The sequence below is a fragment of the Aulonocara stuartgranti genome (genome assembly GCF_965226115.1).
Source record: "Aulonocara stuartgranti genome assembly, chromosome: 2".
Lineage (NCBI taxonomy): Eukaryota > Metazoa > Chordata > Actinopteri > Cichliformes > Cichlidae > Aulonocara > Aulonocara stuartgranti.
In genome coordinates this window covers 361,007-388,333 of record NC_138940.1, presented here as the reverse complement: position 1 = coordinate 388,333, position 27,327 = coordinate 361,007, and the positions used below count along the sequence as shown (strand labels likewise).

The window sequence follows — 27,327 nt, the reverse complement described above, 5'->3', positions numbered from 1 at the left end:
GGAGAACAGGTGTGCCTGCTGAAGACATCCTGAGACCATGGCCACCATGCAGCAAGATCCAAGAGTGACATCCACGCCTGCATCATACTGACAGAGAACACAGAGAAAGAGAAAATATAAAGATTGATTCAGTTTGATGTAATCATGGCTGGGTTGATGGGTTTACTCCAGAACAGACCAGTCTAAAAAGTCTCTTATTTTTATAAAGGATGGTATCATTTGATAATGCTATATTACTGTTACTTGATGCTACTACAGGTCCAGTGAAAGAAACTATGATGACAACGTAGCATTTTGTAAGCAGGATAAAGCACAATGTCCCTTTTATTAGTATTATATGATTAAAGTTTAAATAGGCCACACATCATATATAAAGCCAATATATCCCAGCGGGCCATTTGAATGACAGGTAATTCCCCTGAAATCTTCCGCATCTTTAGCATTAAAACACGCTGGCCTTATCTTGATGAGAACTGTGGGCGATGATGCAAACAAATCCTGCACCATGTTTTGTAACTTTGATCAAGCGTCAAACAGACATATGAGCTCTCACTCTGAAAATGACCGGCCACCTAAAGCACTGTATGTCACCTGTTGCGATTTTCAGGTCCTCAGTGATGCTGACATCATAGTGTGAATGCAGTAGTAAAGTGACAACGATGTACATGCTTTGTAGCGACTATGAAAGCTTAAGGCAATGGATTTCAGTTCATCAAAGCAGAAAGGGAGGCTTCGCTGTCATCAGCTACATCTGTCTAAGCTGTGCAGGACACAGATGTGGCTTTGTGACACAGTGGCAGGAGAGTGGCTACATCGCTGTGACATGTTGTGCATATACAGCAAAGACCCTGTCACCCGGGCCAGGGCCTGGGGTTTAGACTTGGATTGCACGTTTCATGGTTTGACTGGATCACTCCACCTGTTGGGAAGGTTTATATTGTATATGATATTTTGTACAGTAGCCTATACACATTTGTTTGTCGTCATTACTGGTGCGTCTGACCCAAGAAGGAGACATTGAGAAATGTCTCCTTTTTTTTTTCTGCCCGTTCTGTTGGTTTTTGTTTTTTGCCCTTCTCCCCCGTCCCTCTTCTCAGCTGTTTCTCTTTCCCTCTTTCTTTCTCCCCTTCTTTCCCCCAGTCAAGTCTGTCCCGTATTCAGTAAGTGAAAATAAAATAAACAATAAAAGGTGAATCAAATGGACCATTACGGCAAGGCTGGGATGGTCAATTTGGTAAAGTAAATCCGTTGGGCATCTTTTTTTGCCTTTAGACAGCAATTCTGATGGCAAAAGAGCCAAACGGGACAGGCAAAAAAAAAAAAAAGAGAAATGTTTATGCACACGGGGAAATATTTGGGAAGTGACCAAAGGCACTGAGCGGCGGTGGGGGGTTAAATGGGTATTGGACACCATGGTGAGTCTGCAAGAGGAGGAAATAAGAGTTAGTGCAGGACTTGGCTAGGCTGTGCATATGCACCTGAGAGGAAAAGGAGGTCTTGCTTGTGATCCGGAGAAGCTTTGGGGAGACGGAGGAAGGGTTTGCCAGTGGACTAGCTGTGGGTCGGTGGGCAACGTTAGAAGTGGTGGAGAGTGGGCAGCAGGATCCAGATGGAGAGACTGAAGGGTAGCTATTCGGCCTTGTAGTGTTTCTCCTTACAGCCAAACCAGAGAGAGTCACAGGTTGGTGCCGAGTCGTGATGATGGAATTACCTTGGCCTCCAGTAACACTGTGAGGAACCTTGGAGTCATTTTTGACCAGGACATGTCCTTCAATGCACATATTAAACAAATATGTAAGACTGCTTTCTTCCATTTGTGCAACATCTCTAAAGTTAGAAATATCCTGTCTCAGAGTGACACTGAAAAACTAGTTCATGCATTTATTACTTCCAGGCTGGACGACTGTAATTCATTATTATCAGGATGTCCAAAGAATGTCCAAAAAACTCGCTGAAAAGCCTTCAACGAATCCAAAATGCTGCAGCAAGAGTCCTGACAGGGACTAGAAAGAGAGAGCATATTTCTCCTGTTTTGGCTTCCCTGAATTGGCTTCCTGTTAAATCCAGAATTGAATTCAAAATCCTGCTCCTCACATACAAGGTCTTAAATAATCAGGCCCCATCTTATCTTAATGACCTTGTAGTACCATATCACCCTATTAGAGCACTTCGCTCTCACTCTGCAGGCCTACTTGTTGTTCCTAGAGTATTTAAAAATAGAATGGGAGGGAGAGCCTTCAGTTTTCAGGCCCCTCTTCTGTGGAACCAGCTTCCAGTTTGGATTCGGGAGACAGACACTATCTCTACTTTTAAGATTAGGCTTAAAACTTTCCTTTTTGCTAAAGCATATAGTTAGGGCTGGACCAGGTGACCCTGAATCCTCCCTTAGTTATGCAGCAATAGATGTAGGCTGCCGGGGGATTCCCATGATGCATTGAGTTTTTCCTTTCCAGTCACCTTTCTCACTCACTATGTATTAACAGACCTCTCTGCATTGAATCATATCTGTTATTAACCTCTGTCTCTCTTCCACAGCATGTCTTTTATCCTGTCTTCCTTCTCTCACCCCAACCTGTCGCAGCAGATGGCCGCCCCTCCCTGAGCCTGGTTCTGCCGGAGGTTTCTTCCTGTTAAAAGGGAGTTTTTCCTTCCCACTGTCGCCAAAGTGCTTGCTCATAGGGGGTCATATGATTGTTGGGTTTTTCTCTGTATCTATGAGGCGACTTTTGTTGTGATTTGGCGCTATATAAATAAAATTGAATTGAATTGAATTGAATTGAACCTCCAGTCATGGCACACTCTGGGAAAGGAGACGATCTAGCAGAAAACTGCAACCACAGTCAAGCCTAAATACACAACCTTCTGAGGAGTCGATGGCAAACCCCACTGCCCAAATAGCAGAAACACAACATCCTCACTGCCACCTGTGCACTACTCATGATGTCAGATCAGCATCCTGATGTGGCACACCTGTGAGGTGGGATGGATTATCTCAAAATAACAGATGTGCCCACTACCACACATTTGGACTGATTTGTGACCACTGTTTGGGAGGGATGGTTATATTGTGTATCTGGAATGAATTTTAGGTCTCTACGTCCATCCCATGGGGAATGGGAGCAGTAACAAAGGTGGTGCGTTTATATTTTTGTTGAGTGTATATACAAAATCCAGGCACTGTGGTCCTGTGGCGATTCTTACTGAATCCCAGACAGTGCAGATGTCTGTGAAAGGGGAAAAGTGGCGACTCCAAAAAAACTCCTATTCCCACACCGTGACTTCAAAACACACTCCGCTCCAGATTCGAGTTCTGACTCAAGCATCCAGCGTCGGCCTCAGCTCAGCTGCAGTCTTAAATACCGCTCCCTTGACTGGCAGAGGAGGACGAGCGGCAGGTGTGGCTGTCTCTAGTGCAGAAACACTTCCGGGTTTGCAGTCTCCTCAGCGAACCAAAACATCCGGAAGCTCACACGGAGAAACCAGGAGAAAAAAGGAGAGAAAACCAAGACACAACACGGAAAATACACAAAATACATAAAAAGAGGGAGTAATATGATCGCTGATGTTAGGTTTTGTATTGTTGACTGTCATTTATGCTTAGAAATATTTAACCATATATGCTTAGAGGTGTATAATCATTTGTAGATTGAAAGAATGTCTCATCCTAGGAGGTCTGTAACAACTCTGTGTAGCATGAAGAGGGGAGTGCGTTCACTCCTCTACAGAGTGTTCTGGCATAGATCACACACCTCCTAGGAGAGGTCGTATCTTCTCTTGCTGATATATGGTATAGCAAACACACGTATATCTCTTTAAGTATAAGAGCCTTTTGTTCAGATGGACCCGCTAGACTCCTGGCCCCAGCTTTGGGGAGTCTTCACAGGGTCACATCTTGACCTCACACAAATCACACACACACACACAAAGCCAAGGTACTCTTTGTGTGTATGTAGACGTCATATGTTAATGAACCTATGCATATTCATGTAACCTCAATAAAAGAGCAGTGTTACGGGAGAACGGACGAGAGCAACTGGGGTCAAGCGAAGGAACGGCGTTTGTCCGGTTCTCTCCCGTGCACGAGAAACATGAAGAACTTTGCCTACTTCGTGTCTTGCTTGCTGTGTAATTATATTGCCTTCAACGTTCCAGCGAATAGGTTCAAGCTACAAACCTATCAGCTGCAGCTGCGATTGTCATGCTAATGAGAACAACCTCTGCATACATGAGCTAATGAGAAAAACAAATAGCACGTCCTTTTCAAACAAAAAGCAAAGATGGCTGTGGAGATCCATCAGAGTACATCTAGAGACCGACAGCTCCAAAATACCTAAAAAGACATGCAAAGAAGGTACTGATGTTTCAAGTGGTCATGCCACAAAAGAGATAGTTAGCCATTGTTTTCAGATAGTTTTGACAGCAGTATTGTCAACACTATCTTCACCAATGATGAAAACTTCTGTGAATTGCACCAAGTGCTCCCCTGAGAAATCCCACGGTCTGTGGTTTCAACAGTTCTACATTGGAAAATAAGCACAGAAGCAGGTGCACCATGCATGGGGAGAAAACAGAGTGCTGTTACACATAGCACAGTAATTAGCATGAGCCCTACGAAGTACAGAAAATGCTGGTGCCAATAAAACAGTATACACTTACATAAGTCTTGGAGCTGATGAAGGAGTTAAACTCAGGTAATCCATGTTTTGATCCACATTCTGAATCAGATTTGGGAGAAGAAGTGGGTCAAAACATTACAGCAATAACAGCCATCAACAAAACAGAGGTGGCTGTGACACACAGTTATTATCGCAGTCATGGACATGAAGAGTTAAACCAGCAGTGGAGCACAGGAGACCTATCCAGAGAGAGGAACAGATACGAGGCGAGGTTGAACTGAACGGGGAGGATTTACAGCAGACCGCCATGTTCGTGTTGGGAGAAGACAGCCATAATAATCTTTGTTATTGTTGCATTATCAGACCTGTACAGCCTGATTCAGTGTCATCTTTTTGTTGAAGCAGTTGGCTGGTTCACACAAAGATCCAGCGCTGTAAAACTTGAAATGAAATCTTATTAAATGACAGACATTTCTCCTGAATTCCTTCAAAAAATTTGAACATGACAAATGGATCCAATTCTCAGTTCTCTGCTTGTTTAAAAAATGATTTGATTTTTGATTTCTTTGCCAAGTCTTACGCTGTGTAACTGTTAAACCTGTTAAAACTACTTCTGTCGTCTCAGCACTTGGTTCTGCACTTGGGTCCAGATGAGTACAGGCCTTTTGCATTTTTATGCACTTGAACTTTAGAGTAATTTTCAGTGTCCCTGAATATCTTTGTGTAACTGTGTTTTAGCATTTTAACGTGTAGCATGTAGCATGTGTGCTAAAATAAAGACGGTATAAAAGTAGGGGTGCAACAATACACAAAATTCACGGTTTGGTTCGATACTTTGGTGTCACGGTTCGATATTTTTTTGATACAAAAAAAACCGTTCATGCCTTTTAAATTTGTCATTTATTGAAAATATAAATATATATTTTAATTCAAAAGTACAGTTTTTAAATTTAATGTTGCTGAAACAACAAAGTAATAAAATAATACATCTATCTGATGGAGAAATCACTCATCTTTGGAAAAGAGACTTTATTACAGAGAAATGGCTCTTTCAAAATAAAAGCTATACTATATGCTTCTTCTGGGCTATATTCTCAGCAGCATATTAAACATATCAGGTCCCCATAAGGAGAATCATGTGCTAACAGCTGTCTAAATGACTCGGGTAAAGTTTGTAGCATTCGTGCTTGTTGTTTTTGTCTGCTTCCACTTGTCTTTGCACTAGGATGATGTCTGAGTAAATGTGCAGTCATATTCGTTGTGTTCCCACTAGTGCTGTCAGCGTTAATCTGAAATGACGTTAACGCCACAACACGGCAAATCTCCGTTAACGTGCTACCGCGGATCGCCGCGTGTGTGGGACTGGACGGCGTCAACACGTTAACGAGCTAACTGCGCTAACGCACTAATTCCCACCAATGTAATTGAGCATTGCATGGCACATCCGACATACTGTTTTACTTTTGTCCATGACGCGCTTACCTTCAGGGTCATACGTCATATGAAAACCAAAATAGTTCCAAAGGCCAGATCTGAATGAGGGTGGGGGAGGTTCAATTTGTCATGTTACAACAAGCTTAACTTCTGTCTCGCTAGCTTGCCCTGCGCTCAGTGAATCTGCGTTCGACTTCTCCGCCTAGGCTGCACTGTTGAGCGCAGATCCACTGAGCGATCAACACAGGAAGCATCGTCAGAAGGAAAGTTGATAAAATAAATTAAAAAGTTTGTATTGTTCGATACATATGCGTACCAAACCGAAAGCATTGTATCGAACGGTTCAATATCGATACGAGTATCGTTGCACCCTTATATAAAAGGGTCACAGTGAAACAGATGGAACAGCTGATTGTTGACATTATAACCCTGATCTCACAGCTGACTACAAAACCCTGAGCTTAGTTCTCCCTTTGCCACCTGAACAGGTTTGATCTGTAGGGGCAGCAACACAGAAAGTTTCTTTGTGTCTTGTGTTGTCTGACACCAGGACAGCACATCTGGGTTTTATGTGTTGCAGCTTCCACAGCTTGGGTCCGTTCTACTAACTGTTCTGGTTTAGTTCATTTTAACCGAGCAATCTAACCGCTGAGTATAACTATGTTACTGAGAAAATGAGTTTCCTGCAGGTGGCCACTATTTATCTCTGTCTACAGTCATGAGGGGGTCATCTGTAAATCCTTTGCAGGTCTTCGTAAGACTCAAAAATTGGGAAAAGTATTCACATATTATTACCAGTTAGGAGTGGAGCTCTGAAAATATACCTAAATCCCTCTCCTTGCATGACCACATGGTAGAATATAGCGCAGGGGTGGGCAATCTCAGTGCACGAGGGCCGGTGTCCCTGCAGGTTTTAGATGTGTCCTCGAAACAACACAGCTGATTTAAATGGCTAAATTAGCTCCTCAACATCTCCTGAAGTTCTCCAGAGACCTGGTAACGAACTAATCATGTGATTCAGGTGTGTTGACCCAAGGTGAGATCTAAAACCTGCAGGGACACCGGCCCTCGTGGACTTAGATTGGAGGAAAGATGGCGCCGGTGAGGTCGGCTGCCGTCACGACTGCTCCGACCACTTTTTCTTTGTCTTTGTTTTTTAAGTTCGTTTTCAGCGTCTCTAAATCGGCAAAATCATCACCATTGGGTACATTAGGTATGACAGTGACACTCTTGTTTCTATTGGTATACAATTCGAAGGTTTTAACTCCGGATCCGAGCTGGCCGAGTGAGATCTTGAGGGAGAACAAAGGGAAGCGGCGGCGGCCTAGAGGGAAGCGAGCCGGCGTCAGGAACAGGCTGAGAGCTCGTGTACACCGCACACCTCTGCCTAGCATCCTGCTCGCCAACGTCCAGTCACTGGAGAACAAGCTTGATGACCTCAGGGCCAGGATAAAGTTCCAGAGAGACATTCGGGACTGCAATCTCCTCTGCTTCACCGAGACATGGCTGAACCCAGCGGTGCCGGACCACGCCACGTTCTTCTCGGTTCACCGCATGGACAGGAGACGGGACTCGGGGAAGTCAAGGGGAGGCGGCGTGTGTTTAATGGTGAACAAGAATTGGTGCAACAGTGCGAACGTTGTTCCTCTCACACGCTCCTGCACACCAAATCTGGAACTACTGTCCATCATGTGTCGACCTTTTTATCTACCTCGAGAGTTTACATCGGTCATTGTAAGTGCTGTTTATATTCCACCACAAGCGGACACGGTCATCGCCTTATGCGAGCTGCATGAGGCACTCACACAGCACCAGACACAACACCGGGACGCTGCACTTATTGTGACGGGGGACTTTAATAGTGCCAACCTCAAACGCGCAGCGCCAAACTTTTATCAACACATCACCTGCACCACCAGAGGTGAAAGGACACTGGACCACTGCTACACTACGGTCAAGGACGGCTACAGGGCACAATCTCGCCCTCCGTTTGGCAAATCCGATCACGCCGCCATCTTCCTCATGCCAAAATACAAACAAAGGCTGAAACAGGAAGTTCCGGTTCAGAGGAAGGTTGCGCGCTGGACGGATCAATCGGTGGCCGCGTTACAGGACGCACTCGATGACGCAGACTGGGACATGTTCAGAAACAGCTCCGATGATGATGTCAACGTGTTTACGGAAGCGATTGTGGGATTCATCGGGAAACTAGCGGATGATACCGTGGAGACAAAGACTATCACAACGTTTCCCAACCAGAAGCCGTGGGTGGATAAAACCATCCGCGACGCTCTGAGATCCCGCACCGCTGCCTACAACACGGGACTCACGACGGGGGACATGGACCCATACAAAGCCGCGTCATATAACGTGTGGAAGGCGGTGAAAGAGGCGAAGCAGCGCTATGGGAGGAAACTAGAGTCACAACTCTAACAGAGTGACTCTAGGAGCCTGTGGCGGGGACTAAGGACAATAACAGACTATAAAACACCAACAACCGGTATGACGAACGCGGCCGTGACTCTGGCAGACGAGCTGAACACCTATTATGCTCGCTTCGAGGCTGCAGCTAAGGACTCCAATGATGCTAGTGCTAGCGGCGCTAACGGCTGCAGACAGGAAGATACTGCCAGCACCGGAAACGTGCTCGTCATCTCTGAGCATGAAGTAAGGAGAGCCTTCAAGAGAGTGAACACCAGGAAAGCAGCAGGACCAGACGGCATCCCAGGTCGTATCCTCAGAGTCTGCGCATACCAGCTAGCTCCTGTGTTCACTGAGATATTCAACATCTCTTTATCTCAGTCGGTGATCCCCACATGCTTCAAAGAGTCCATCATTGTTCCTGTCCCGAAGAAACCCCACCCTGCTTCTCTCAATGACTATCGCCCTGTAGCCCTCACCTCAGTAGGGATGAAGTGCTTTGAACGCCTGGTCAGAGACTTCATCATTTCTTCACTACCGACGGGAAACATCTTAACCTGGTTCGGGAACAGCACCATGCAGGACAGACGAGCTCTACAGAGGGTTGTGCGGTCAGCTGACCGCACCATCTGCTCCGAGCTCCCTGACCTGCACTCAATCTACAGCAGGCGGTGCTGGACCAAGGCCAGGAAGATCGTGAAGGACCTCAGCCATCCCAACAACAGACTGTTCTCTCTGTTGAGGTCAGGAAAGCGATTCCGCTCCCTGAAGACCAACACAGAGAGACTGAGGAGGAGCTTCTTCCCGCAGGCGATACGGTCTCTCAATCACACCACCACACAGTACTGACCCACACATATGGTTCTTACACACACACTGGACCTTCTGGACATTGTTTTCACTTCATCACTTAAATCACTTTAAGCATATTTGCACTGCACAAGACATAATGTGGATTGCACAACACTGGTCACTACATTCTTCATTTCCAGTTAATACTTGTACAGCTGCTGTTATTGTGTATATATATATATATATATATATATATATATATATATATATATATATATATCGAAGAATCCATAGGTCCCTCATCCTATTCATGTAGCCCCTTCCGCCGGGTCAAAGGAGGAGATAGAAGCCACTGACATAAAGACAAGAAAGCTCCTGACCATGCATGGAGGGTTTCACCCCAAGTCCAGCACCCTGAGGCTGTACGCTAAGCGGAAGGAAGGGGGCCGGGGACTGGTGAGTGTCAGCACCACAGTCCAGGATGAGACAAGGAACATCCAAGAATACATTGGGAAGATGGCCCCAACTGACCGAGTGCTCAGTGAATACCTCAGGCAGCAGAAACCCAAGAAAGAGGAGGGAGACGAGGAACCATCATGGAAGGACAGGCCCCTGCACGGTATGTACCACCGGCAGATAGAGGAGGTGGCTGATATCCAGAAATCCTACCAGTGGCTGGACAAAGCTGGACTGAAAGACAGCACAGAGGCACTAATCATGGCAGCACAAGAACAAGCTCTGAGTACAAGATCCATAGAGGCTGGGGTCTATCACACCAGGCAAGACCCCAGGTGCAGGCTGTGTAAAGATGCCCCAGAGACAATCCAGCACATAACAGCAGGGTGCAAGATGCTAGCAGGCAAGGCATACATGGAACGCCATAACCAAGTGGCCGGCATAGTGTACAGGAACATCTGTGCCGAGTATAACCTAGAAGTCCCGAGGTCAAAATGGGAGATGCCCCCAAGGGTGGTGGAGAATGACCGAGCTAAGATCCTGTGGGACTTCCAGATACAGACGGACAAAATGGTGGTGGCTAACCAACCGGACATAGTGGTGGTAGACAAACAGAAGAAGACGGCCGTAGTGATCGATGTAGCGGTTCCGAATGACAGCAATATCAGGAAGAAGGAACACGAGAAGCTGGAGAAATACCAAGGGCTCAGAGAAGAGCTCGAGAGGATGTGGAGGGTGAAGGTAACAGTGGTCCCCGTGGTAATCGGAGCACTAGGTGCGGTGACTCCCAAGCTAGGCGAGTGGCTCCAGCAGATCCCGGGAATAACATCGGAGATCTCTGTCCAGAAGAGCGCAGTCCTGGGAACAGCTAAGATACTGCGCAGGACCCTCAAGCTCCCAGGCCTCTGGTAGAGGACCCGAGCTTGAAGGATAAACCGCCCGCAGGGGCGTGCTGGGTGTTTTATATATATATATATATTTATATTTCTTCATACATTCCTATATAGTTCTATAGCCTACTGTGTATTGTGTATTTTGTTGTACCATTATTTTATTTTCAACTTTAATTTATATATTCTATCTTATTCTTTCCCAGTTAAATTTACCCTTCATTCTAATTTGTGTTGTACAGTTATTTCATTTTTAACCTAATTTTTTTATATTTTATTCCTTCCTAGTTAAATTTACCCTTTTTAATTTTTCATATTTATTTCCTATCTTATTCATAGCCTTTTCTTTTTTTTTCTTTAGGTCACGAGCAGTTGTCTAAGCATTTCACTGCATATCGTACTGTGTATGACTGTGTACGTGACAAATAAAATTAGAATTTTGAATTTTAGATTGCCCACCCCTGATATAGCGCATGTAGAGTCAGCAGCTGAAGCTCATTTATCTGCCTTACTCTTTGCATGTCATTCAGCAAAGTAGAAGCGCCAGCTGAATGTCGACAGTGTAAAATGTAAATGTGACTCCAAATCAAACAGTCTTTTACTTTGTGACACCACTCTGCACTTCACGTCCTTTATCATTACCCGACATGTCAGCTCTCCTCCACCTTGCCCTACCGCCTGCCATTCTGCCTGCCACTTCCTTCGCTTGCTCATTCTGGGTAAAACAACTGAAACCAAGTAGATGGCGGTGACAGGTGACACTGTGGATGAAAGTCCCTGCTCCAGCAGCTGTCACAGTGCTCAGTGGAGGAACCAAAGGTAGAAAGGTTTTAGTTGGAGGGGAATGGAGGCAGGTGAGGAAGGAGTGGAGGTGGAGATTTGAACTGAAGTCTTGGAGTGTCACCCCCGAGGCTCTGAGCCTCTAATTGATGGCAGTGGATTGACTGGGGCTCTTTGTGTGTCTGTGTGTGCGTGTGTTGGATATGACAGTCACAGATTTGTATTTCCACACTTATAATGGTAGCTTCTGGTATTTTTACTGCTTCAAATCTTAACAACCACCCTCAGACTCAACCCTTTTTAACCTCTGCCTGAGTCTTTATGTGGATTCCATCTTTAGAAGTCCACACAAACATCTAGAATGGAAAAATCCATATCTTTGCAGTGATAAAATTAATGAAATTTGACAGTAATGGTGTTTGAACCAAAATGTTCTCCACTGCATTACCAAGAAAAATTAAGTTAAGACCATATTATGTGAACTAAAGTCAGCCATTATGGCAATTACATGGTTCTCGGAGGAGGAAAAGAATTCAACTTTAGCTTCACACTGCTGTGACTCTGGAACTGAGCACATTTTTTTGAGTTTAGCTAAATCTGTTATCTACCCTTAAGCAGCCAAACAAAGTCTTCCCACATACATAAATAGCAACAACCCAGCACCCATACAGAATGGATATGCAAGTTAAATATGTTATAAAGGAAAATATCAAATGTTATTCTGTGGCTTCTGTCATTATCCATTTTTTTCCTCTGGAATAATGACTTTTTAATGGTAGTGTTTTCCTTCTTCACTGTTCCAAAAAATAGTAATGTCAAAGTATCTTACTGTATATTTTACTGTTTTGTACTGTCTTTCTAGAATATCATTAAATTTACATAAGTAGACTGTGATTTTACATGTCAAAGGTAAAATAACATAACATCACTGTAAATATAGTAAAACACAATTTACTTGTTTTTTAAATATATTTTTTGTACATATGCATATTTAGATTGTAAAAATACATTCAGAAATGTATCATAATTTCACAAATATTTGTCTGTTATGTGAGAGAATGATCTGTTAAATTCAAATGTAATACTATGGAAAATATATAAAACGATTGAAAATTAATGAGAATAATCAATAATTAAAGGAGTATTTGAATTATAATTTTGCTGAAAATTTCATGTCATCCAGGTCTGATTCAATAATTCAGAGGTAACTAAAACAAAAAAAATAAATAAAACATTGCACGGCCACGCTGTGCTAATTATATATTTAAAAAATATAAAAGTAGAGGTAGGAATTGCAATTAATATAAATCTCAAAGTATTCACAACATTCCTGAACAGAAATAGGCCTCTGCACCTGGGGGGAGGGTGTGGCCATGAAAACAATGTGACATGCCATTGGATGTTGGGACACATAATAACATAACGCTAAGCAACGCCCAATGAATGTGAACTAACAACCACAAGGTCGCGGGTATGGCTGCACTGTAGGAAAACATCCTAATATAAAAGTATTTTACTGCATTTCACAGTTTTGTTCTGTTCTTCTAGAGTATCATTAAAGTTACGTAAATAGACTGTGATTTCACATTTCAAATGTAAATTAACGTTAAATCACTGTAATGTAATAAAACATAATTTTCATGGTTATTAAATGTATCTGTTGAAGGATATAAAAAAAACAACAGCAATAGAATAATATTAAACACAAAGTGAACCCGTCTTCCTTCATTAAATAGGTTCTTTTAGATGTTAAGGAGGAATTGACTTAACCAGGCTGGCGGAGAATGAAGACAACCGGACACCTGCAGCAGATGGGGGAATCAGTGAACTTTTATTGAGGCAGAGACAACCTCTCAAAAACAGCTCACATCAAGAGATTCCTAATATTTTCTGTGAGGATGGGTATATATTCTCTAAAACTTACAGGAGGGGGTTGTGAGGAAAGTGCTGCATTAGCAGAAAAACAACTCCATAAAAGGAAAGCGGCCTTGGGTGTTCTTCGCTTGCAGATATCTTTCGCCTGCAGGATGAGGCGATCGCTTCTTATCGCTCTCAAGGCCAAAGTCGTGAGCACACATTTTTATTACACAGTTGCACAGTAACTTTAAAGCTGAACAATATTTAAAGCTGAATAATGTGTGATCAGATTATATTTTCTTCAAATCCCCCTTTTGACCCATCTTAAATGGGTCAACACACAAAAATAAGTAACATTCAAAGGAACACAGAGACGTGTCGAAGCCTGGCTCGAAAAACTCCTCGGGTCTTATCATTTGTCTTTATCTGTCATTGCAGATGAGGAGAAAAGAGTCCAGGCACCACCCTGCCCAGGGGTCGGCTGCAAGCAGTCTCGGTTCCCGATGAAAGCAGTAACAGCTGTCCTGCACACACGGATACAACGAGTTAGTGCAACCAGGGTAGTGACACAAAATTAACAGTTCCTGTAACTCAGCAACCAAAAAACATAAGTAATGATAAAAATGTGGAGAGTACAGAGTATACTATAATAATGAGAGATATAAACGTGAACATGTGAAATAATAAATCAACCGTAAAATAAACTCAGAACGGTAACTGCTAAGGACATTCAAAAGTGAATATGGTAAAACGTGAGGAAGGGGTGTGGTAAAAAAAAAAAACAATTTATATCCAGTGGTGGGAGTGCACATTCGCTCAGGCTTAAGTCCGGAGACCCTGAGAACATCGCTTAACCCTCACAACCCGACCAGACACAGTTCAACCAGATATATCCTTCAAGAGGAAGTGGGTGAGGGAAACAATTAATAACAAGTCTAATACAAAACACCACAGAGAAACAACCATTCTAGAAGCATTTAAACAAGAGAAAGACGATAATGTTCGTCACCCTCACGATCAGAGTTTTCATCATCCGTTGGCGAGGAGGTGGGAAGTTGACTAGCCAATAAAGGCATCTGCCGGGCGAGATCCTTATCCTCAGGAGTGAAAGCTGTAACAATCAGTCTCTGGAAGAGGGATCGAATGCATGGAATACAACAGCAACCGCAGGTGACTAGGACAGCAACAAAAACTGAGATGGAAACTAGGATGGAAGCTACAAGGGCCTTATATTTGCCAAACATGTTAAGCCAAGAGTCCCACATGGCAGTATCAACGCCCGAGTGTTCCTTCATTTTAACAGTAAGAGCTGTGAGACCAGTAATAGCTTTAGTGAGGGAACCATCAGGAGCTGTGTTATTGGGGATATAGGTACAGCACTCCTGACCAAAAAGGCTGCAGACTCCGCCTTTTTCTGCGAGGAGAAAATCCGTTGCGACCCTGTTTTGGAAAGCCATTAAGGAAGTGGCAGATAACTGTGCATGCACAGCTTCAAAACCATCTCGAGTGTAATTAGCCAACAGTTGCACATTAAAGTGAATGTAGTTAATTCTGTCTACATTCGCATTTATTTCAACCATCCAAAGTATCGAGGCCCATCCTGCTTTAACCTGGTCTCGCAGTTTATATTCATCGGGGACCCCACGGGGTATACCTACAGCATCAATATAGGTTGGATTATGAGCTGAACCTGGGATTAGAGAACGTTTAGAGCGGCGTTCAGAGGAGGATGGGAGGCCAACTTCGTGTACTTCTATAGAGAGATCTACTGGAGTGACTGAAACAGGTAAAATAAGAGTTATGAGAGCGCAAAGACCTGACGCATCCCGAGGGAAACCATCATATAACTTGTTATTGCCACACCACCACCACAAATCAGCCCTAGCCGTAGGTCGGAAGTTTGGTTTCATAACCGTCATCTCAGTGCACCAAGAAGAGTTCAAGCTACCTAGTTTTACTGCATTGCCAGTCAGGTTAATACAAGTGAAATTGTTCACAGCTACATCTGAAGAAAAGAAAGGTGGTTTATTAGAGACCGAGCGTTGAGTTTTAGGAAAGTGGTTTTCCAGATATGAGCAATGACCTCGTTTTGTGTTGTTCATAAGATGCAGGAGGCATGCACTATTGACTGGCGCCGGTACAACTCTTAAAGTGGGGCGTGCTCCCATACAAACTATGCAGTCGGAAGCCGTCGTGTCAGCAGCTTGTTCAGCTAGTAGTAACCAGTTGTTTGTTGCTCCAGAAATACCGGTTAGAATTTGGAAGAGGTCATCTTTAGACATTTTATTTGTGTCTAGAATGCGTATTCTGCCGTTTCTCCCCCCGTTTGTATATGTCACCGGAGGGCCATTAAAGGTGGGATTATCATCTTTAACTACAGAGCTTGGAACTGCACCAACGCTAGGGCATATTTCCATTTGCCAATACAGGGCGGTGCGATCAGTCCAAGGGGCAAGTATAAATTGTTGACAGGAGGTCAAGGCCAGATCCTTTAGGGTAAAAATTAAGCCTGAAAGATCCGGTTTTTTTGCTATTCTGAGCATATTTTGGTTTCTCCAGTGCAAAGCCTGACCCTTAGAGTGCTTGGACCAATCGAGGTCCGTTTCTGACACTAAACTGGACCACTTCCACTGATGCCAACCTCCCAGGGTTATATACCACACTGAGGAGGAGAGATGTACTGCAAGGTTAAAAAGATCCCCCCCTTGGTCTTTGGTGACGGGAGTGACTGGGAAGCTAGCGAAATCTATTTCGACTACCCAACTTTTATTGTTGGGGACACAGAGAGTAATCATTCTAGTCGTACTTGGGGTGCAGGAGGTAACCGTGTGTCGTTTCTTTCTAAATGGATCGGGCGTGGGCAAAACTGGAGAGGAAGTGGTGGGCAAGACCCTAGGGGCTACATTTGTCAGATTGGGACTGTCAGAAGGGGGCGAAGCTTTTGAACTTGAAGGTGTCAGAAGTGTCGGGGGCCCTTCACAGATCAGGATTATGCCAATGGGAATGAGACCCAGGGCCAGGAAGCAAACAAAGACGCAACATCTTTGCCTGCCTGTCATTTCAGGGGGGAAGGGCCAAGACATGTTTACTTAGCTTGGATGTCGTCTAATAGAGGATGATCGGGCACAGAAAGGTGGTCCAGTTCCCCCCACCTCGCCAAGGGCGTGTTCTAGGAGTTAAAGAGCAACAAAAAGTATCAGTGACACAACTTTAAATGAGCTTTCAGCGGTTAAAACTATTGCAATGTAAAATGTAAATCTTAAAAACTCAAGCCAATATAAAAGCAAAGTCATAAAAGATGTTAAAAATAAAAAATGTTTAGTTAAGTATGAAGAACACCCCCTTTTGTAACCAGCCGGCTTGTAGGTTGAGCTTTGGCTCCCTCAAGTGGTTGGTGATGCTGTTGCAGCTCCTTCTGACAGGTCCTTCTGCACCTCTCTCAAGGTTCTTCCTGGTTCGGTGGCAGCAGCGCACTGTGTGTAATGAAACCAGGTGTCACCTTTACCTTCGAGCCTGACAGCGTGGGAGGTCCGCTCTGTTATGCGGTAAGGGCCTGTCCAGCGAGGCTCAGCCCACTTTCTCTTTGTGACTTTCAGGAGGACGTAGTCCATTCCAGGTGTAGCCGCCTCTCTCAGCTCTTGCTGGTTTCTTTCAGCGACCTGTGAGGAATACTGGGCAACAAAACTGCGGAGCATGTTATAATATGTCCTCGGATCGAGGTCTGAATCAGCTTCATCCGACATTACCAGGCGAGAGGAGGGGCCAGGAAAAGGCCTGCCATGCTCCAACTCAAATGGAGTGTAACCAGAGGTTTGATTTACTGAGCATCTTATGGACATTAATGCAAGAGGCAATGCCTTAACCCAATCTAATTTGGTCTGTGCACAGATTTTAGCCAATTTAGTTTTTAGAGTTTGATTCATCCTTTCCACTTTCCCCTGGGACTGGGGGTGGTAAACTGAGCCAAACTTATGTTTCAAACCTAATGCGGCTTCAACCCTCTGCAGATCGTGGTTCCTGAAATGTGAACCATTGTCCGACCTTATGACCTCGGGAAACCCATGCTGTGGTATATAATGATTAATCAGACACTTCACCACAGTTCTACTGTTTTCACTTGCTGTCGGCCAGGCTTCTGGCCAACCTGAAAATGCATCCACAGCCACCAGCAGGTACCTGTAACTACCTACTCTGTCCACCATGTCTGTGTAATCAATGATTATTTCTTTCCCTGGGCAAAGTGGGATGGGGAAGTACCCTGCTATTGGCTTGAAGGCGGGCTTGATTCCAAATTGGTTGCACTCCTTACAGGTTTTAACCATGTATTTTGTCATGTCTTTTAGATAAGGGTGCCACCAGACGGCTAAATTTCTCATCATTTGTGCAGGTCCCACATGCCCTACTCCATGTGCCTCTTCCATTGCTGTCTGTCTGACCCCTGGCGGTAGAATGGGCCTTCCATCTGGGCCACGCCAGACATCTGTGTTTGTGGCCCCTCTTGTTACCCATAATGATTTTTCCTGGGGGCTGGCTTTGTCCTGTAACTCTCTGATTGTGGCTAGGCCTAGTTGTATGGGTGGTCTTTCTGGAGGGGGTGTGGCTTCTGGGTCCATTACCATAATCAGGGAGGGTAAGTAACCAGCTGTCTGCTTAGCTACTAAGTCGGCCTGTTTGTTACCTAATGCCACTAAATCCAATCCGGCACTGTGTCCTTTGCATTTTACCACTGCCACCTTAACAGGTAACAACAGTGCTTCCGCTAATTCCCTCATTTCTATCTCATGTTTAATAGGCTTTCCGCTGGCTGTCAAAAAACCAGCTCTTAGCCACTGCTTGAGCTCCACATGCACTGCTCCCACAGCATAAGCTGAATCACTGTATATATTCACTTTCTGTCCCTTTCCCATCCTTAAGGCTTCAATCACCGCTCTCAGTTCAGCTCTCTGTGCAGACTGTTGTCCTGTCAACTGCTCTGCCTTCACTGTTTTCCATCTCATGTCTGTCTGTTCCACTATTGCCCATGCAGCCTTCAACATTCCACTTTCAGTTCTGAAACAACATCCATCTGTGAACCAATCTTTTTCTGCATCCATTAGAGGTTCTGCCTGCAAATCTGGCCTGATTTTCTCCTGTACCTGCACAACCTCTTCACACATATGTGGTTCCCCAGATCCCATGTGATCAGCCATGTTTATGCCTTCATGTGAGTAGGTGATGTGTGGTGCTTCCAAAATGGTACTGAGGCGTCTCTGCCTGAGTGAAGTGAGTGTGAAGGCCTGTGAGGAGACGTAGGCCACCACACTGTGTGATGTCAAAATTTTTAGTGGGTGGTTCATCACTATGTGTGCTGTTTTCTGAATGATTTTTGCAAGTCCAGAAACGTGTTGTGTGCACGGTGGGTGGCGTTTTTCAGTGTTGTCAAGCATTACGCTTACATATGTCAACACTTTTCTCTCTCCCCCTTTTTTCTGGAACAGGATACCATTGATATGGGTTCCAGTTCCAGAAACATCAAGATGAAAAGGCAAAGCATAATCTGGCACAGCAAGGTCAGAGGCGACAGAAAGCTGTTGTTTTAACTTTATAAACGCCTGTTCTGTTTCTGTAGTCCATGAGAGGGGAGCGGAGAGGTTTCTCATGCCTTGTTCATTTACCAAAGCGCGCAAAGGGGAAGTAAGGCCAACATAGTCTGGGACATAGGTCCTGCTGTAACCAGTTAGGCCCAAAAATGACAACATGTCTTTTACAGTTAGAGGTTTTGGATGGTGCAAAATGGAGTTCCTGTGTTCTGGGGACAAGGAAATACCGGACTGTGAGACCATGCGGCCTAGAAAAGAAACCTGTTTTCTTGCAATCTGTAGTTTGGTTTTGCTCACTTTAAAACCTGTGTTGGCCAGGTGTTGAAGTACCACTCTGGTGGCCTCCAAACAGATGTCAGCCGTGGGAGCAGACAGTAAAAGGTCATCCACATATTGTATTAACATACAGTCAGATGGTAGTGGGCAGGTTTGTAAAAGTTCTTTCAAACACTGATTAAACAGTCCTGGGGAGAGGGCAAATCCCTGTGGTAAGCGAGTGTAACGCCATTGTCGGCCTCTAAATGTAAATGAGAAAATGTCACGCAGTGACTCACGAAGTGGGAGGCAGAAAAAGGCATTAGCCAAGTCAATGCAGGTGAACCAGGCATGAGATGGTGGGAGGTTGGTCAAGGCAACATAAGGATTAGGCACAGGCAAAGTAGGAGTGCCAAGTAAGGCATTAATCCTTCTCAAATCATGTGCCATTCTGAACTTCCCCGTGCCTTTTTTCTCAACGGGTAGGATGGGCGTGTTCCACTTAGAGCAGGAGGGCTCCAGGACACCGGCAGTGACCAAACCAGAAATTGTTTCTGCAATCCCAGCCTCAGCCTCCGGTTTGTGTGGGTACTGAGGCTGCCACAAAGGGGTAGCAGATGACAGTTGAAAAGAGACTGGCTCCACATCAACTAAACCTACATCTGTGGGTCCAAGGGACCACAAACAATCTGGAAGAGAGTCGAGTAAAGGCGCAGCATCACAGTGGTCTGTGTGTTCTCTGCCATGTGACCCGCTGACTACTCCATGTTGCAGTGTTGCGGAATTAAAGCAATCATTTAAAATTTGGTATGTCTTGGTAGATGGAGAAAACAAAACCTGTGGGAGTTTTGTAGGTGTCCAGTCAGTGGCCGCAAGGGAACGTTTAACCATTCCACCCAGCTCCTTAGCCTGGTGTCCAGGATGTAAGGCCAGTGACACATGGGGAGCTGCCTCATCAGACATCATGTACCACTGTAATTGATCTGTTGTAAAAGTAACCGCTGCTGCCACTCCCTCCGGTGCCGCAAAAATGCACGACATGTTCAGAGACCAAGCCCGCCCCTCACACTGCTCTTGGAACATGTGCTGGTACCAGGTGGTGTCATGCCTGTCATAAAACAGTGTAACATGAGGTGGGTCAGGGGGAGGGACATAAGGATGCAGGAGTGAGAGCCACGGCCGCCATTGCTGAAAAGCAGTCCAAACTCCTGGTTCAGCAGGTGTTTCAACTTCCAATAATGCCCAGTAGATGTCAGCAGAGTCCGCTAAACAGGAGGAGGGTTGCAGCAGAAACTGACCACCTCCCTCTGGCCCATCAGAACAGGGAAGCACAACCCCAGTAGGGAGAGTTACAGTTAGGCCTTGCGAAGAGCAGAGTATTGTGGCTCCTAATTTAATCAACAAGTCTCTTCCCAGTAAATTCACAGGCGCCTGTTTTGAACAAACATAGCTGTGTAACAAAGTCTGATCTCCAACCGTTGTGGGGAGGGGCACGGTGTAAGGCAGAGTTTTAGGTTCCCCAGATATGCCCACCACTGTAATCACTGTGTCAGTAAGTCTTTCACGAGCAACATCCTTAATGGTGGAGTACGTAGCTCCAGTGTCCACTAAAAAGCTGCTTCTTCTTTTATCTACAGTTATGGACAGCATAGGGTCCGCCGTTGTCCCTTCACTGTCCTGGGCAGTCTGTGGGGTGTCCTATAGCTGGGGACCACCCTCGTAGTACTCCCACCCCATCACAGGCATCTGTGGGGCCGGGGGCACTTCAACTAAAGCACCACGAGGTCCACCTCTGTGGCCAGGATGCTGATAGGGCCCACCACGGGCTCCCCTGCCTCTTCCAGCAGCCGGGTTCAAAGGGCACGCTTTAGCCCAGTGTCCAGGTTGTCCACACCGGAAACAAACATACATCTGGCCTCCCCTACCACCTCCCATCTGACCTCTTCCCCTGAAACCACCTCTGTTTCCTCCAAATGGGGAACCTCTCTGCCCATAAGGGGCCGGGGCGTGATAAGCACCATACTGGGGGGGCTGTGGATCAGCTGGCCACGGGTTCGGATACAAATCAGGGGCAACTGGACCAGGAGGGGGAGCCGCGGCGGCCACAAGCTGCTTTTTAGGCTTGTCACCTTTTCCACCCAGGTCGTTTTTCGCTTTCTGCAGCTGAACCTTCAACAGTTGCAACTGTAAATCTTCGACGCTCTCCGCTTTATCATCAGACTTAATCTGCACTTTGTTAAGATTAAAAATCAAATGTTTCTTCCAGATTGCAAAGTCACAGTCCTGCAAATCAGGATTATCCTCCATTTTCTGGCTTACTGACTCCGGAATGCCCCTCAGCACCGCCCTTCTAAACCACATGCTCTGTGAACAAGTCCTACTGGGGTGATGACCTGTATGGTTCACCCAGTCTTCAACAGCCTGATTTAGATAATGGGTGGGATTTTGCTTTTCCTCCCATTTAAATTTCTGTAAGGTGCCTTGATTTTTGGGTGGGAATTGTTTACGCAGGGCCGGTCCAATAAACCTCAAGGCCTGCATTAGTGGCACCTCGTTCTCATGCGTGGTAGTACCCGCATTTTGTTCCAGATCCGCTGCCTGAGATCGGGATGTGCACCTAGTTATAATAGCTCTAAAATCTCCCAGTGCGAGGTCCTGTCCAGCTGTGTATTTATCCAAACCAGCTAACCAGGCATTCCCTCCCTCCATTATGTCAGGGAGTTTGTCCACTAGGGCCTGGACATCTCCGAATGAATAAGGTTGATACACTGGTCTACGTTGCGCTTTAGTCTGGACCAGGGGAAACATGCCTGGAGGCTGAGGCACAGGGCCCTTAGATCTAGTCTGATATCCTAAACTGTGAGGGGTAGAGGGGGGTGTATTGTTAAGGTCACTGAGTTCATCATCAGTATCCTCAGTTTCTCCCCCGCCTGGTGGGGTAGCAGTGTCAGCAAAAACGTGGGCTAAACTCATCTGTGTTTCCGGATCCTGACGGCCCACCAAAGACATGGTAACTGTGACATTTGGTGAAGTGCCAGGCTCAGTTTTTGCAGTAGCGGTCAGATCTCCCTTAACAGCGACAGGAGTGCTGGCAAAGGGGTTGGACCGGGAAAGAGGGGCTGACGCAACACGATTATTCACCTGGACCACTGACCTATGTTCATTTAAGCAGCTGCGTAATGCTGCTTCTAGATCAGTTAATTGTTGTTCAGTGGGTTCCTGTCTGTTCATTCGAACCGCAAATGGTGCGCTCGCAAATGGGTCAGTTAGGCCCTCAGATCCGGTTCCAGAACAATGGGACATGGAAGAGGGGGCTCTACTACTAGCTGAGGGTGTCGCCGACAGAGAGGAGCTTCCTGGGCAAAAATGCTTGGTATCTATGGGAGTTGGAGCTACGGGCGGTTCTTCTCCAATAGTCATTATTCCACCAGAGATATTAAGTACCGGATATATGCCTGCTGAGGGAGGAGTCTGGACTGAGGCAGAATAGGGAGGTGGCTGAGACCTATTTTTCTTCATGTGTGGTTTTGCAGTTTCCCATAAACACACCCAGTGATTAAATTTAGCTTTGCGGCCTGCGTGCTTATCTGCTTCCTTTCTGTGTCTCACCCCGCTTATCACACCTGCACCTGCTGCTGCTGAGTTGGCTTCTTCCTCTTTCTCTTTTGCCTGCATAGCCTTATTCTGCCAAATTATTCCCCAATTACCACTACTCCCCTCATTCTTTCCCTTTTCTTTCATTAACCTTTCAGCTGTTTTCCTCAATGACTCTTTCTGCTTTTTTGCTTCTTTAGGCTGGTGTGTGGAGTTGATGACTGTCTCAACACATGTTAATTGTTCTCCCAATGTGCTAAGAATAACACCGGGACCCCAACCATCATCATTAGTTTGTCGATCTAATTCTCCATCCATTTTACTGTCAATGGAGGAGTGTTCTTTTATTGATTTTAAAGGAGAATTTGGACCAGCTGGGTTTCTGCCTCTGTTAGGCACTAATCAGCTGGGGCGCTGCTTTAAAGGTGAGTCAGCACTGAAATATCCCTTCAGGTGTTACCAAGCTTCTACCAAACCGGAGTCTGGCGGGTAACCTTGCCTAGAGCTTCCTGATAGGGGTGCTAGTTGGTTGTCACCTTGTTCACACGTCTCATTCACACTTCATACATTACCTGCAGTCACTCATTACCCTCCTTATGTATGTAATAAATGTGTAAAAAAAATTCTATGTGTGGTGTATTATTTTAACCAAAAGAGGAACCTAGTTCCTTTAATTGTGTAATCTGTGAACACGGAGAACCAAACTGTCCTGCCCAGTGTTCCACAGCAAGCATTCAGCGTGTATTTATGTGTGTCCAATATCAAACAGAACATCAAAACATTTAAAACACTAAAATCATCGGGGTTTTAAGAAGAGATCCGTTTTCTCCTATTGATCAAAGGGACCCCTCCTTTGGACTCCAACCAGTACTTCTCCTTTTTAAGTTTTAGAGGATCTTTTCTAATAAAGTCCTCTGGGCCTTCCTAACCCTTCTGTAGTTTAGAGAATATTACTAAAAAATATTCTCAAGGCCTTTAACCTTTTAATTTGTTTAGAAAGGCGTTACTAATAAACCCTTTCAAGGTCCCAGACCTGCTGAGGTATTTATCCGACACCGGAGAGCGACCCGTCGGCCGCAACCGTGGTCAGACCTCAGTTCACTCTTATCTTTATTCACTTATTCACTTATTTCTTATTCACTTGTCTGATTCTCAGCAAGCCTTAAGTAAGCCAGACAATTTTGGTTATGAATTACTAGGAGTTTGGACACTAAGTATTTTTATAATGTTCAATATAGCAGAAATAAAAGGTCTGCTTACCTTGTTTTTGTGTGCACACAGCTTTTGTCCAAACTCCGTTCACTCAGACCACGGCTGATGTCCTCCCCCCCCGTTCCAGTTTGGCCTGGAGCGGATCCTGTTCCGTGACGCCAATTGAAGGATATAAAAAAAACAACAGCAATAGAATAATATTAAACACAAAGTGAACCCGTCTTCCTTCATTAAATAGGTTCTTTTAGATGTTAAGGAGGAATTGACTTAACCAGGCTGGCGGAGAATGAAGACAACCGGACACCTGCAGCAGATGGGGGAATCAGTGAACTTTTATTGAGGCAGAGACAACCTCTCAAAAACAGCTCACATCAAGAGATTCCTAATATTTTCTGTGAGGATGGGTATATATTCTCTAAAACTTACAGGAGGGGGTTGTGAGGAAAGTGCTGCATTAGCAGAAAAACAACTCCATAAAAGGAAAGCGGCCTTGGGTGTTCTTCGCTTGCAGATATCTTTCGCCTGCAGGATGAGGCGATCGCTTCTTATCGCTCTCAAGGCCAAAGTCGTGAGCACACATTTTTATTACACAGTTGCACAGTAACTTTAAAGCTGAACAATATTTAAAGCTGAATAATGTGTGATCAGATTATATTTTCTTCACTGTCTGTACATGAATTCAAATGTAATGCTATGGAAAAGTATATAACATGATTCTTATAAGCTTGTGTTACATCACATAAGTATTAATATCATTACTATCCGGGGCGATCGTGGCTCAAGAGATGGCAGCATCGCCTTGTTATCAGAAGGTTGCCAGTTCGAGCCCCGGCTCGGACAGTCTCGGTATTGTGTCCATGGTCAAGACTCTTCACCTGCTGGTGATGGCCAGAGGAGCCGATGGTGCGATATGGCAGCCTCGCCTCTGTCAGTCTGTCCCAGGGCATGCAATATTATTATTTAAACCAACTGTTAACTGTATATTTCTGTACATTTACATATTATGATTCATATTGCCGCATTCATTGACCTTGTTTATGGGTAATTTCATCGTTTGATCAGGTTCAAATGTTCCTATTTTAATGTCTAAAAGCACTTGGAAAAGGCAGAAACCCACGTGAAAGTAGCGCAAAAAACTCTATTTTCATTACTGAAAATAACCATATTTTCATGAGAAAGTTATTTTCTGTTATTTTACGGTAGTATTTTGGCGCCCCAGCTGCCAGAATATTACCGTTTTTTTAAGATGTTTTTTTCCCTATCTATAGGTAATTTCATTGTTTGATCACGTTAAAATGTTCCTAATTTAATGTCTAAAAGCACATGAAAAGGCAAGATCCCATGTCAAATTAGCACAACTAATTGTATTTTCATTACTGGAAATAACCGTATTTTTATGTGGGAGTTATTTTCTGTTATTTTACGGTCGTATTTTGGCGCCCCAGCTGCCGGAATATTACCGTTTTTTTAAGATGTTTTTTCTAACAGTGTTCCTGTGTGTTTCACTGTAGTCTGCAGTTCATATGTGGTCGCTTTTTTACTTTGTGTTTTCACTTTGTTCCTTTGAGCTGCGCCGTCCCCTCCTGTTCATCCAGTCCATGTCAGATTATTATACTACAACCAGGATTATATTTAATTTGTGGTTTAACCCAGGGTTTTCAGTGTTGTGTAGGCTGTTCATGTGTTACTTAGGTAGGTTGCTGCAGACATAAAATTTAGAATTTTCCAAATTTGTTGTGTAATGACCAGTGTTGGGTAAGTTACTTTAAATGAGTAACTTAGTTACATTGCTAGTTACTTCCATCAAAAGTAACTCAGTTACTTCAAGTTACTCGTTACTTTCAAAGTAATTAGTTACTAGGGAAAGTAACTTTGGTTTTACTCAGACTTCTCTTGTTAATGTGTTGCTTCTGTAACTGGATACCCAGCCAGACTGCCAGTCTTCTAGCTTGCTTACTTGCCACAGTGCACTGTGCCACCTACCAAAGGAAAAAATAATGTGCATATTTCCACGAGAGAAATCCCACGCCTGGACCGTCGTTGACCGCCGCCATGATTCTAGCCTACGTTACAGCGTCATGTGCGCTTTTTACATCCAACACAAAAACTGCAGTCGTAGTGCTTTGATTGCACTCAGAAATTCTGCCTTCCGAATAGGAAGATGTAGGTAACACCAGACTGCAGATGAGCTGCATACAGGGCTGGACTGGGACAGAAAATTGGCCTGGGCATTTTGACTAGAGACCGGCCGCCATTATAGCAAAAATCATAAAGCCTTTGAATGAAAATAAACACTGTTGTGACAGTGATGGTATATATGCATCAATCTATCAATCGTTTGTTGTAAGATTCAGATAATTATTTATTAAAAGCTTAACATTTTAAATGAGAATAAGAAAGTATTTCTTTGTGCCCCCTCTCCCTGTTAATGCCCTACCTGCCCCCCTGGCAACACTTTGCTAGACCCGCCCCTGCACAGTTACCAGCTGTCAGCTACTTAGAAAAGGATCCTGGTGTTATTTGTCTCTCAGAAACAGTTCATAACTTCCCATCAACTCATTCATGACACCTAAAAGGTAAACCTGTTTCTCCATCACCTGTTCAGCTCTGATGATTCAGTAAGGACATCTCCTGGTTTCATCTTCATGTTTCCCTCTCACCACATATCCAAACCGACATCATGACCAGCAGCTTTACAGCTGTGGCTCCAGCAAACATCAGCTGATACTAGAAATTAATATTAAATAAATTCTAACAACAGCTGATCAAACGTGCTGCTGTTGTTTAACGTGACATCCGGTGGTTTCCTCTTTCTGGCGCAAAGCGGACGATAAATAAACAAGAGGGAAAAGCCGATCAGCTGATCATTGATCAGTTTCATGATTAAAGTAGCAACAGGAGAGGGAGGGGAGAGAATGAGAGAAGAAGAGGCAGCTGTGCAGCTGAGACAAAGGACAAACTGTTCCTTTTCACCTCAATACGAAACGCGTAATAATTTCTCTGAATTTGAGACGATTCCGTTTTTTACGGGACGGTTGGCAACTCTAATAATTAACCGTATGAACAAAATAAAGTTAAACATCAGTAACATAGCACCACCCAGCTGTATAGAAACCCCGTCATGCTAGCTAGCATGCAGTACGAAAAAGTCAGCACAACGAAAATAAACTCCAACTAAACTTGGTTCATATCTGACCCAGAGAGACTGCAGGTCATAACTTCTTACCTGAAGTTCAGTTCACCTGACACTCGGACCGGCGGCCGCTTCGGGTCTCTCCTCCTGCCTCCCCTTTCCCTCATCCACCTGCTGGCCTCCACCACTTGCTAATGTTACTGAATCTGTGGAAGCTCCGCGATAGCCACCACACGAAGTAACGAATAACGAGCCTATCTAAATCCCAGTAACGAGTAACGCGTTCCTGATTTTGGCATAATAACTAG

The 27,327-nt window shown here is 44.6% G+C and overlaps 2 long non-coding RNA genes across 2 annotated transcripts; one reads left to right on the top strand and one right to left on the bottom strand.

Annotated features, from left to right (window-relative positions):
- LOC309718167 lies at positions 1-27,327 on the bottom strand. The gene is made up of 3 exons (XR_014279898.1): positions 27,113-27,327; positions 4,657-4,715; positions 1-87 (listed from the first exon to the last, which is right to left on the bottom strand). It is a non-coding gene; the product is annotated as an uncharacterized lncRNA (long non-coding RNA).
- On the top strand, positions 13,067-20,630 carry LOC309716617. Its single transcript, XR_014279481.1, has 2 exons — positions 13,067-14,293; positions 16,067-20,630. It is a non-coding gene; the product is annotated as an uncharacterized lncRNA (long non-coding RNA).